Source organism: Canis lupus, chromosome 22 (assembly GCF_011100685.1).
Source record: "Canis lupus familiaris isolate Mischka breed German Shepherd chromosome 22, alternate assembly UU_Cfam_GSD_1.0, whole genome shotgun sequence".
NCBI lineage: Eukaryota > Metazoa > Chordata > Mammalia > Carnivora > Canidae > Canis > Canis lupus.
The window spans coordinates 14172765-14186898 of NC_049243.1; the positions used below are offsets into that span (position 1 = coordinate 14172765).

General features: G+C 33.4%; 1 long non-coding RNA gene across 1 annotated transcript in view; it reads right to left on the minus strand.

Moving 5' to 3' along the window:
* The window catches only part of LOC102154294, a 192113-nt gene that overhangs the window by 3430 nt on the left and 174549 nt on the right, over window positions 1–14134 (minus strand). Inside the window, exon 13 of the long non-coding RNA XR_005376320.1 lies at window positions 275–371. This is a non-coding gene — a long non-coding RNA (uncharacterized LOC102154294). The remainder of the gene's footprint in view (window positions 1–274; window positions 372–14134) is intronic.

Consider the following 14134-nt stretch of genomic DNA (forward strand, 5'->3'; position numbering starts at 1 on the left):
TACAAGATAGATAAAAAGCCAACAGCATGATATATTTTTCAAAAATGATCAATTTGATTTTATCAAAATTAAAACCTCAGCTACACAAAAGACACAGTTGAAAGAATGAAAGACAAGCCAGAAACTTGAGAAAATATCTCCATTATATTTATCTGACCAAGAACTTGTACCTAGAAGACATAAATAGCCTTTAAAATTCAGTAATAATAAAACAATTTAAAAAGTGAGCAAAGATTTAAACAGACACATCCCAAAGAGGACATATAAGAGATACCTGTATAGTTAGCGGGCACATGAGATGACATCTTCAGTCATTAGGAAAAGTGCAAATTAGAATTATGATGAGATATCACTCCATACCAATGGAGTAACTAGAAAAAAAAAAAAAAAAAAAAAGAAGATTGATTATATCAAGTTCTTTCAAAAAAAAAAAAAAAAGAAAGAAACCTGTAGCTCTCATCCCCATTGCTGGCAAGAATGCAATATAGTAAAGTCATTTTGGAAATTATTTAATTATTTTGGCATTTGCTTATCAATTTAAACATATGCTTGCTTACTAAATGAGCTAGCAATCCCAACCCAAGAGCAACAACAACAAAAAAATGTGTTTATGCAAAAACTGTTCACAAATGTTGATGGTACCTTTATTCATTTTCTTCCCAAACTGAGGATAATCTAAATGTTCTTTAGTGATGAAGAGATGAACAAACTTTGTCCCATACAATGAAATACTACTCAGCACTAAAGAGGAATAAAGTGGTGATACACCGAACAATCAGGATGCATTATGCTAAGTAACAGAAGCCAGCTTGGGAAGGAAGAATCACAGGCTGTATGATTCCACTTATATAACATTCTGAACAAGATAAAATTATTGGGACAGAAAACAAATTAATGGTTGCCAGCAGATTAGAATGGATTACAAAATGTCAAAATGGATTTTTTTTTTGTGTTGATAGAACTCTCCTACATCATGATCGTGGTGGTAGCAACCAAATTGTCCATGTCAAAACTTTTAGAACACAACATGGAAGTGGATGAGAGTTACTGTATGTAAAGAAAGAAAAGGGGGGATCCCTGGATGCTCAGAGGTTTAGCACCACCTTCAGTCCAGGGCGTGATCCTGGAGACCCAGGATCGAGTTCCACGTCGGGCTCCCTATATGGAGCCTGCTTCTCCCTCTGCCTGTGCCTGTGTGTGTGTCTCTCTCTCTGTCCCTCATGAATAAATAAATAAAATCTTTTTTAAAAAATGAAAGAAAAGAAAAAGAATAATCATACTATGTAGCTTGGCAGTGACTATATTTAGGCATAAGGCCTGCAGTAAGCGAAGGTGGGCTCCAATTTGTGAAAACATTGGAAACTAAAGAGTAGGTTTTTGTTTCTAAATTAGAACACATTATCAAATTGAAATAATGTTAGGATTGTAATTAGTTTCTCTGTTTAGCTCACTATGTGTCTGAATTTTAGTGACCTTAGTCTTCAATTTATATATAATATCTAACCATCATTCTTTCTATAGAGAAATGCATGCTAAAATTTATCTTGGGATTCTTGAACTAACATTGACTGTTAATAGCAGCTCCCTACTGTGTGAAAGGGTCATAGACTCAGTTAGAAAAATAATTACAAACGTCAAAAGTGCATTAACATTATTCATCTGTATCTACATAAGAAAAGTTAATTTTCTGAGTCAGTCAAATTTCAAATATTCACAATCATGGAACAAAAGGGACTAAAGCAGGTGAGAGTAACTGATGAAGCCAGGACATAGAGGTGAAAGAGGGGGAAGGTAAATATGGTGGAATCTTGAAATTGAGACTCCCAAGAAGAATCCATACATGTAACATGTGTGTGGATGTGTGTGTGTGTGAGAGAGAGAGAGAGAAAGAGAGAAAGAAAGAGAGAGAGAGAAAGAGAGAGAGCCAGACACAGAAAATTGAACGCAACCATGCAAAGTTTCCTGAAAAGCACCAGTGAGCAAAATCCCCACACAGCTGGTGACCAATTTAATAGAAGTTTTAAGAAGAAAAGGGAGCTTTTTAGGTGTAGTCTGTACTCATGAGGAAATACTATTTCATAGTACATTTTTCTGGGAACTACAAGAGAGATCATAAAATTTAAGAATTTTTGCAAAGACTGGAAACAAATATTTTTCTTTATTTTGGAAACAGATTTTCTGATCTTCCCTCGTGAAATTAAAATAGGAAAAGTGAGCCTCAAGGAGAAATAACGTCTGTGATGTCTGCCAGATAATACGGCACCTGGTTTCCAATTCCATAGATGTACCAAGCTATATTTCTTCACAGGGAAACTTTCTCAGATGGCTGGGAGTTTGCTGCATAGGAAGCGGGGCTTATTTCCTCCTGGAAACACTACTGCTTGAGGACAAAATGTGTGTGCATAAGAAAAATGTGGCATCAAATATCAAATCAGTTAAACCAAAGATATTGCTTAGCCCTCTGTGAGATTATAGACGTCTAGATGTGATTCATAAGTGGGAGCACTACCTCACTAATTTGAGCAGTGCTGTGTTCTGTGACTAGAATATGGGTGACCTGAACACACTCATATGGTTCAAGTCCTATAAAATATACTAACACATTCTTTTTACTTAGGGTTGAGGGATATGACACATTGTATGCTATCTTGAGGACAATAATTCCAACGTGAAGTTAATTTATTTTGATATTTTATTTTCTTCCTTTTTGGTTTTCCTACCTATCATACTTATTCAAATTAGATTTAACTTAGAAAACTGGAAACCTAGCTCTTTTTATAGACTTAGCTTAATTCATTTGACCTATTTTACTGCCTGCTTTCAGGTTTAGTTTCTTAGGTAGACATGTGAAAGACAGTGAGGATTGTTCAACCTTAAATTTACCGCCTGATTTTCTGAAATAATCACAGCTACTGTTTTAGTGTCATGGTGAAAATGGGGCAGGGTTTCCCATTTCTAGACAGTTATTTACAGAATTATGGAATAGTAAAAGCCTTCAGAGGTCATCTGCTTTCCTAGTTTGCTAGAAAGTTTTTCCTTCCTCAAACATTTGGAACAAAAGAGCAATGAAAGCAAGCCTTGCATCAATTCTGGATTCATAAAAGTCAATTGTCCTTCCTTCATCATGATGCATGGGGAATATAATACAACATCGAGGTGCTTAAAAAAGTATTAATATACTTAGCCAAAAAAAAAAAACTTTATGAGAATTTAATGGTTTCGCATCTACAAGTAATATCATGTGAAAAATAATTGGGCAGTCAGTTATTTGAATAAATTTTCAGGAAAAGTGATATTGCTAGGTTAAGAAAGTTGAGTTAAAATAAATAAAATAAGACTTACATTATTTCCCTAATATTTAACAAACATATAGTCTAGAACTTACTTTCTTTTAGCCTCTTTTTTCTTTTATTAAATAGCCCTTGAGACTAAGTCATGATGAGGAATAGAAATTAAATAGAAATCTAGAGCTGAAAGGGATATTGGAAGAGGCTTTTCATTTCTCTTTGACTAACAGAGAGAAAGACTCAGAACTGAAATTGTTAGACACTTCAACCAAATTCTCTCAGATAGCTAATGGGCCATACCATGACTCAGACATCACAAAGTAGCATGATTTGGATCAAAAAATGAACTGAAGTCAGAGCAAGTAAGTAAGACGGTTCAGAGTTTATGGCAAATACACTCCTAAACTTGTTAACAAGTAAAATAGTAAAAGGAAATAATTCATAAATGAATATTGCTTGCTATTGACCATGTTTGGTCAATCAGATTAATTTCTGACTGATTCACACTCTTTATGGTTGGTCAGAATACATGTGGCTGCTTGTCAAATCAGCATGTCACAGATAGATGAAAAGTGAAGAAAGATGAAGTGAAGTCAGGTGAGTATCTGGACTAGTTTCAGTTGGGATCCGTGAGTATATCTTCATGGATTTGAATGCAGAATAGCCAAATGCTGACACAAAAAAAAATTGCACTCATTTACTAAATGCCAAGAAATGTGTTCATTATTAGTTGTTTTTTGTCATAATTTTTTTAAAGATTTATTTATTTGTTTTTTCATGAGAAACACAGAGAGGAGAGAGAGGCAGAGACAGAGGCAGAGGGAGAAGCAGGCTCCATGCAGGGAGCCCTACGTGGAACTCGATCCCAGGTCTCCAGGATCAGGCCCTGGGCTGAAGGCGGCGGCGCCAAACCGCTGAGCCACTCGGTCTGCTCTGTTTGTCATAATTTAATAAATGTATTATCAACATATTTCTTGTCATGTTTATATGGATATCTTAGATTCTGATTAGATTATCTATTCTTTAGAGATCAGATTTAGAGATCTTCTTGCCGTTCCTTTTGCATATGGCGTATTCATTCAAGGATTCAGAAATTTTTGAGTCAAAAGAGTTTAGATGTACTTTCTATATGTACTTTATCTTAAAATATGGAGTTTAGCATTAAGGATGATAGAAACAATTTTTTTTGGCCAGTTTAGTATTTCGCAGATATTTAACTTGTGTTTCATAAATTAACTGGCTATCTAAATCACATGAAAAAAGAACTAAGAAAGATAGGAGCAAATGCCTTATATACTCTATCTCTTACTTTATTTTAATTCATCCATTATTTCAGTTGTTTTCCTCTTTGTCATCTATTCAGAAGAATTGATAAGACCTAAAAACATTGCTTCTCTGAAAAGTTTTTTTTTTTTTTTCTCCTTGTAGAAATGGCCATGGCTCATAGGATGCAATAAATCACAGTCAAGCTATATTGAAAACATTTTGGAGCTGGTAGAAACTTATGGATAATCTAAAATATGAATATAGAATATGAATAATAATACATAGTGGTGTTTCAGCTATCACTTTAGTTGGAAAGAAAAACTAGAAAAGTCACCAGCTCCTCACAGACTTGGAAAAAGCAAATCTATCAAGATAAGGAAATAGAAAATGATTAATGTTTCATAAGTAGATCATTCAAGTGAACCTTCTTAGATTCACAAACATCAAAGTTTTAAAGAACAAAATGGAATATTTAATAAATATTTGTTGAGAACTTACAATGCATGAGCTACTTTGCTATATGCTGTAAAACACAGAGAACAAAATAAGACAAAATTCCATTTTAAATGTCATATTATAATCTAGGAGGTAGTGGAAGACCTATATAAATAAATAATTGTTTCTGGAAAGGCTATATATGATAAGTGCCAGATGAAAGATTGAGTAAAGCACTATAGAGTTCAGACTCTACATTTTTGTTTAACTCTTTGGAGAAGCATTTAATAAAATTAAAATATTTGTTTCTGCTGTGTGGTACCAATTGCTGTATGAGAACCTATTGTCTAGTGTGGAGAGTGTAGCAGGATGAGGTCAGGCATCAGAGAGGTGGTAGCCAAAAGTATAAGGAAGAAAGTAAGGCAGTTGAGAGAGCTGAATATTAGGAAAATATAAGGGTAGTGATGAATGTAGTCAGAAAAACAAAAATAGGGGCCTGAAGAACCCAAGAAATGAGGAAGTATTGAGCTAGTAGCAAGGAGAAGGTGAGAGGTACATGTAGCATGGTCACAAAAGATGATTAGAGGCAGCTAGTTGAACAATCTCAAAGAAGTCTTTAAACTCTTAAACTTTTGATCTCAACTCTTTAAACTTTTGATCTCAACAAGGACAAAAGCCAAATTCAGAAAACCGTTTTGAACTTCTACTAGGTACCAGACAAGAGAGCCCCGAAGATCAAAATCTAATAATGCATAGTGTCCATCTTTAAGGAGTTCAAAATGACATAATATTAAGATGAAATTTGCTGTTCTAAAACTCAAACTACAAAATGAATAACTTTATTTAATAAAAGGATAGAAATAAGTTGAATTTCTACTGTATATAAGGTTTATGTATTGAGAAGTCATAAAGCGCAAGCTTTCAGGTCATGATAGGCCTCAATTCAAACTCTAGCTCACTCAGTAATTCCCAGGTGGATGTCTAATCTCTGTTGGTTTGTAATTTCTTCCTCTGGAGAGTATGAATAATAATGGTTCCCATATAATAAATGAACTCTGTGAGTTATTTATTCTTTCTTCTTTGGTTGTTTATTCATCATTATCCTAGTGTCCAAGACAGTACATATCCAGTGGGCATTCAATGAATATTTGTTAGGTAGAGTTTTGGGAAAGATTAAATGATTATGATGTATATAAAGTGTTTAGGCAGAGGAAACAGTACATAGAAATGCTAATGAATGTTAACTATTATTTTAAAAATAAAAACACAGCTTACAAGTGATGAAATATTGCTGGCTTTCAGCTGCAATATCTGTGGTTTGTGAAGAGAGAAGTGTTTTAAGGAAATACAGAATTGGACACTCTTCAATGAGAAAAAAATTAAAATCATTTTATTTTTAAACATTGAATTGCTAATAGGAAAAATCAATAACTTTCCCATTGATTGGGAGTGATTCTTCTTAGCAACTTAGCAAAGTTAGTGATATATAAGTTCTCTGGGAATAAAATTAATTTTAAAAGAACATTTAGTGAACTCTTCATAAAGAAAACACCTGCCTTTTCCATTATGCCTTTCCTCTGAGAATTAATATACATGGAGTCACATTTACTATTCTATGGGACAATACATTTTTGGATACTGGAAATTTATTTATTAGTCTCCTTTCATTTCCAGGGAAATTGTATAAAGAATTCAAAGATTGGGGGTGCCTGGGTGGCTCAGTTGGTTAAATATCTGCCTTTGACTCAGGTAATGATCCTAGTGTGCTGGAGTCAAGCCCTGCATCAGGCTCCTCATGCAGTGGGGCTCTACTTCTCCTTCTCCACTTCCCCCTGCTCGTGATCACTTTCTCTCTCTCTCTCATATAAATAAAATCTTAAAAAAGAAAAAAAGAATTCAAGGATTGGAGAACTCATATTGAAGCTCATAAACTTTACACATTGCCCTGCCAAGTTGAGAGGTAAAACACTAAACATGAAAGACTAATTATTCACAAGGGCAGAGTAAGTCTTTTACCGAACGAGCAACAGTAAGTGCACTTCTCATATAGCAGAGGGACAAGGATGAGTTAAAAATAATATCAGACATTAGCAATGGATTTACTATTTTTAAATACTATATATTGAAAGCGTTTATTATATTTTATAAGTGAATAGATTAAGATGGAGAGATTTTAAATGACTGGACAAACAGAGTTTACGGAGGGTAGTAGTCATATTAAAACAAGTCTTCACAACTGTACTGCTTTGAGCCCTTTAAGGTAATCATTGCAGGGCACCTGGATGGCTCATTGGTTGAGTGTCTGCCTTTGATTCAGGTTGTGATGCCAGGGTACTGGGATCGAGTCCCACACCAGGCCCTCTTCAGGAAGTCTGTAATGTAATCAATGTAATCACTGCAGGGATCCCTGGGTGGTGCAGCTGTTTAGCGCCTGCCTTTGGCCCAGGGCGTGATCCTGGAGACCCAGGATCGAATCCCACGTCGGGCTCCCGGTGCATGGAGCCTGCTTCTCCCTCTGCCTGTGTCTCTGCCTCTCTCTCTCTCTCTCTCTCTCTGTGACTATCATAAATAAATAAAAAATTAAAAAAAAAACTTAAAAAAAAATGTAATCACTGCAAGAAATGTAATGTAATGTAATCAATGCATTTACCATAGAGTAGACAGTGTTGCTTCCATCCTGAAAGCTTTCCACTATGTCGGGCCAACTCCCCAAAACAAGATATTCTTATTTATTCTGAGACACCAAATTGTTTTCAAAGATAATAATTTATATCAAAAATACATTTGTTGAGGGAAAGCATTTCTTCATTGTGCATTCTATGGAAAAAATAGAGAGCATATTATTATCTTTTCTCATATAATTAATTATTAATGCCTATTCTCAGTTTATCACCATCAGTCCAATTACTAGTTATTGATATAAATACCTGAGGCTTATCAAATGCTATTCTTTAATAACTAGCTACAAAAAGAAAACAAATAGAATGAGAAAAAGAAATTTCTCAAACTGTTTTGTTGGTACCTGGTTCATTTATTTTGACAAGTGCAGTTTAATTTTAACAACTGCCTTAATCAGACTTAATGCTGACTCACTCCAGGGAACACTGAAGGGAATGCACCAGCTTGAGGGCAGAAAAGGTTTTTGCTACTTGTGATAGAAGACAGAATGTTTATTGCTTCTCTGTCTTTGCTCATAGACTCCTTGAGACGAACAGTCAAAACATTTACTGAGCACCTTCTATGTCTGTAGAGCTATGAGAATTGACACTAGAAATATTTTTGTGATATTCCTTTTCCATGACCCAAACAAAATGTTAGATAATGAAAATTTATTTTTTCCCCTTTCTTTCCAAATTTGAACAATTCCCTAGTCCATTTCTGAAATTTACCTTACTATTCCGAGTTTGACAAAGGCTCTGAGTCCTTACTGATTTGAAGATATTTACTCACTGTCTTCCATGGATGACAAACTAGAGTGTAATGCAATACTAAGGGGACCACCACTCAAGATACAGAAAAACAAGATGGCCTGCATTCTTTCAAACTACAGACTGTCAACTAATATTGAAAATGAAATTTATAGGAAACACTATTATAAAATGACTCTAAATGTCAAAAACTTTATTCCTGAATGTTAACTTATGTTCCTGGAAATAAATGGACAGAGAAGCAGGCTAAGGCTAATGTATAAACAAATAATAAATAATGAATGAAGTTTAAAAAGAATTTTGTTTTTCTTCTCAAGTTGAGTATACAACATGCCCAGAAAATTTACTGATATGCCTTGAAATACCACAAAGCCATAGAACAATCCTTAAACTTAAGGGAATGAGTAAACTCTCAGTAAGGCCCCAGGGAAGGTGAGAGCATAGATCTAGCAATGTAGTCACACGATCACATGTTTATGGAACATCTGTGCTTTAATCAGTGAAGTCTTGTTCTACTTCAATCTCATTCCACCATACGCTCACCTCTCTATTAGTACCCTTTGGAGTGGCCATGGACATTACTGAAGCCTGTATAGGGGGAAGTTAAGTTGGAAATATCCCTAGTTTAGCTTTAAGAAGCTATTTGTGTGGTTCACTGCTGTTTTCTTATACCTAAGTTACAGCAGCTACCCCAACGTATGACAGTTTTCCAGGAAAACTTCTACTTCCCGCTGTATCAATTTATGTGACATGCCTATCAACTCAGGACTACTGTTACAAGCCAGAAATCATAGAATCAAGTAGGCATATTTTATGTCCCCAGTATCACATATAGAGCTATGTTGGGAGTGAAGTAAAAAACAAGGTTTGACATGTATGGTACAAGAAACTAGTCTGTGGAAAATTCTTCCAATAATCAGACCAACAAAATTAGAAGCAGACAGTTTTAATACCTAGTGAAAACAGAAATTCTCTCTTGTCATAAATATGCTCAATAATGTGGCATATACAATTATAAATGTACCACACAATAAAATTACTTTAACTTTTTTTCTATATGAAATTATGCTGTAGGAATTATTCTGACACCAAGAAACAAACTGTAACAGAAAGTTTCAAAGCATAACAAGATCATTAATTCAAATATTTTGAAATAGAAATAATGACTAAGCTCTTGAATTATTTGAAAATAAGTTAATAGGGGCACCTGGGTGGCTCAGTTGGTTAAGTGGCTGCCTTCAGCTCAGGTCATGATCCCAGGGTTCTGGGATCAAGCCCCACATTGGGTTCCCTGCTCAATGGGCAGCCTGCTTCTCCCTCTTCACCATCTGTGCTCTCTTTCTCTCAAATAAATAAATACAATCTTTTTAATAAAAGCAAAAAAGAAAATAAGTTAATAAAGATTGTAGCACATAAAGCATATCTTCATATATTCTTTTTTTTAAGATTTTATTTATTTATTAATGAGAGACACACACACACAGAGGGGCAGAGACATAGGCAGAGGGAGAAGCAGGCTCCATGCAGGGAACCTGATGAGGGACTTGATCCCGTGACTCAGGATCACGCCCTGGGGCCAAAGTCAGATGCTCAACCACTGAGCCACCCAGGCATCCCTATATTCTTATAGTCAATGAATATATCATAAAACTCATAATATGCCACTAACTACAATTAACAACAGAAAATTAGAGTTGTATCAATTAAAAATATATTTATTGTTTATCATTGTATAAGACAATGTTAAAAGTCTTGAAACAGTATGCAGAAACTGATATGTTTCTATCAAATATTGATACATACTATTAAATATCATTGGCCCTGAAGATAACAATAATTTTCTAAAAAACTAGAGATTTAGAAAAAATAAAGTTGACATCTAGCTCTTATGTTTAGGATTAAAATTTGAGCTAGGCTTTCATGAATGAGTAGAATTTGTGTATGTAAGAAAATAAAGTAAAATAAAATGTAACCAAGAAGTGAAATAAGTCAGATTCAGAAAGACAAATACCATATGGTTTCATTTGTATGTGGAATCTAAAAACCAAAACAAATAGATAAACAAAAAGCAAAATCAGAACTACGAATACAGAGGAAAAAACTCGTTGCTGTCATAGGAAGATAGCCAAATAGGTGAAGGGGAGTGGGAGGTACAGGCTTTCAATTATGGAATGAATAAATCCTGGGAATAAGAGACACAGCATAGGGAACATAATCAACAATAATGTGATAGCATTGTATGGTGACAGATGGTACCCACACTTGTGGTGAGCACAGCTTAATGTACTGAGATGTTGAATAACTATATTGTACACCTGAAACTAATGTAACATGGTGTGTTTACTTAAATAAAAAAAAATAAGTGCTGGCAAAGAAAATGTGGGCAAAGGTAAAATGTTAATACAGGTCAAAGTTGATTCTGAAGAAGAAGCAATTTGGCTAGAGGAGATGATTTGTTGAAAAGTATATTATATTAAGTAGTTAGATCTTAAGTAGTTTATATCATATTCTTTAGATGGTGTGGAGCCATTGAATATCATTGACAAACATAATCACATAACTGCTGTTAATTTTATGTTATTCTTATACTAATGACAGTACATATGACTGAATGACAATCTGGGATGAAATGAAAGAAAAGATTAATGTATCGGATGATGGAATACAAAGGATTAATTTCAAGGTCACTTTCCTCCTTTATATTCTATGATTGAAATTTATGAAAAAAAAAGAAATTTATGTATGTGAAAAATATGAAACTGTATAAGATATTTTAATTTTTATTATTATCATTATTTAAAGGCAAACTATTGCTTCAATAATTTATTTATAAAAACTGTAATTTCTCTTTTGTAATTTAAACATCATACACCCTAAAAATATTATTAGAAATGTGTTAAGAATTAAACTCATTTTTTCAATATATATAGGCAGTAAAACAGCAAAACCATCATTTGTATGTTCACTGATACGTTTTTAGATTTGAAAAGAAACTCTAAACTATCTTTCTTATAATTATAAATTATTGAATAAATCAGCATTGGAACATATCAGGTGTGTTCCAGTCATTATTGATTCTTCATGATGCTCCCTCTTCAAGGAATGGTAAAAGGAAGGAAAAGATAGGAGTTTTAGAAACATGATACTACACTGATCCATTTAAAGATGCAATTTCCAATTAATTATTAAAATAAAATGAGCAAAAATGAACCAATAATTGAGTAATTGAATTTCTATCCCTATCATGGTTCATGTGTCCGATAAAACAGAGCACCATTTTATGGGCTGTATTTATTCTTACCTCTTATAAATTTTGAACAATTTCCATCAGTATTACTCTTTCTAATTTCTATAACTTTTGTTGCTAAAACTATTTATTAATTCTTATTAAAATTAAATACTAAATATCATTTTGCTTTCTTAGTATGTACTTAAGATTGTATGACTAATGTATATTCAAAATATTCATTTATAGATATCCACTAGGTCTGATGAAGCAGATTGGTTTTCTCATAACCTCCCATTATGCATAGCTCTATGTGTTCATTTTATTTGTTATTTCCTTTCATATTTGCTGAAAGCCAGGGATCACCATCTCTACCTACACAAAGCCAAAACATTTTATCTACCTCTTATTTTTTGTCAAAGCTACTTTTATTCTCTCATGTTAATTAATTTATTCTCTCATGTCATTAATCCATACAGGATTAATACTGTACTCTCCTAACAAGTACCATTATCCTACAGTTATTTATATATAACATTAACTTAGCAAGTATGTTTAAAAGTTAGAATAATTTTTGTAAGGTCACCATTTTTACCCTTTCTATCGTTTTATTAAATAGTATCTGAGTGACAAAAATCAAACAAAATGTCAAAATCACACACAATATATGTGTGTTTATTTAGACTATATGTGAGAAAGAGAAAGTGACAGCCACAAATAAATTCAACAAAAAACTACCTACTCAGTAAAAATAAAAGGCTTGTTCACTCCTAGTGACCATGTAATTTTAGACAACACTCTAAAGAGAAATGACCATAATATAAATGTAATTCTAAAGAACTCCTCAAATATTCAATTGTGTTCATCTGTACAACTTAATTCGTGACAGTAAACACACAATGGAATTTCATTTATTTATTTATTTATTTAGTTAAGATTTTATTTATTTATGTGATAGAGAGAGAGGAGGGGAGGATCTGAGAGACAAGCCGACTCCACTCTGAGTGCAAAGTCTGATGTGGAGCTTGATCTCACAACCTTGAGATCATGACCTGAACTGAAATCAAGAGCCAGATGTTTAACTGACTGAGCCATCCAGGCCCTGTTCACACAATGGAATTTCTATAATTTGTCTCATTTCTAAGTAGTAAAATATTTTTATTTTATTGATCAACATGTTGAGGCAATTTGTACCAAATTATTCCCTATTTTCTCTTTCTTCTTAGGACATATTAATAAATACAATATTTGATGTGTTTTAAATTTCTGGCTCTCTTACATGTAAAGTTTAATATCGATTAAGATTTCTAATTCATACACAATAAATAGTATTGATTTCTGTACTGTCACACTCACACCTATAAGTCTTTCATCTCTGTTAAAGCTTCTGCATTCCTCTAACCTCCAATCATAAGAACTCAAGTAAAAAACAATGCAATGACATGAGAATTATTTCTGTGACACATCTTTACAAATTTTGTCTGCTGTGTCCTCATCCAGATTTTATTACTAAGGGAAATGCATGTCATTAAATGAAATTCCTGTCTTCAAGGAACGTGCAATCTTGACATGAAGACAGGAGAGCTATTGCTTCTGAAGGCCATAGTGTGAATGTCTAGACAAGAACACATTAAACCTGGTTGAGTAGGATTTCTAATCTACTTTGGACACATTTCAAGTGTTAGTGTTCATATATTTAACATAAAACTCACAAGGATCATCAATAAACTTTTGTTTCCTATGACAGAACTTGCATGTTGATTTCCCTAAAAGGAAGACAGAGGCATTCAGATAATGCAAAATATTGAAAGTGAGACATATTAAATTCATGCCAAAATTCTATTTGAGTAAATTGTTATACCTGATTCAATATATTGGGATTGTTTGAAGTAAACTCATAGTAAGTTAAATAATTCAGAAAAAATCAAATAAATTAGGTCATACATAGGGAAAATATGATCTTACAAACAGTTCATATTTACAGCACTGTGCATTGCCTGATTGCCAATCTGCTGGTGAGATTTATGTACCCTCTTTGCACTTATCTGTTGTTTGTGAATGTATAGATTTTAAAAGTAAACTTTCTTCCTTCTTTTTATCAAATAAAGAGAGCCCTGAGGGTTCAGTTCACATCAATAAATATCACTTTCCTAATGGTGAATCAAGAATCTTAGTTCTGAGTCCATGAAATATATGAAAAGTAAAAAATACACTTTATAATCCATTTCATAATTGGTTCCATTGTGCTCTTTTTAAAGTTTTTAATATTGAGCTAACTTAATATTTTAACTAGAATATACATATATATAGTACTGTGACTAATTTATTTAAAAATTTGTGGTTATATTGATTATTTTATTGCAAAATGTGCTCATTTAGGTCTAAATCAAATGGCAAATTGCTATAATTCTCTATCCATGTTGTGTAAGTAAGAACACTGTTGCCCCATCCTGTTATAAGGAATTTGGCCTTGCCGAAAGAGAGAACTGGCC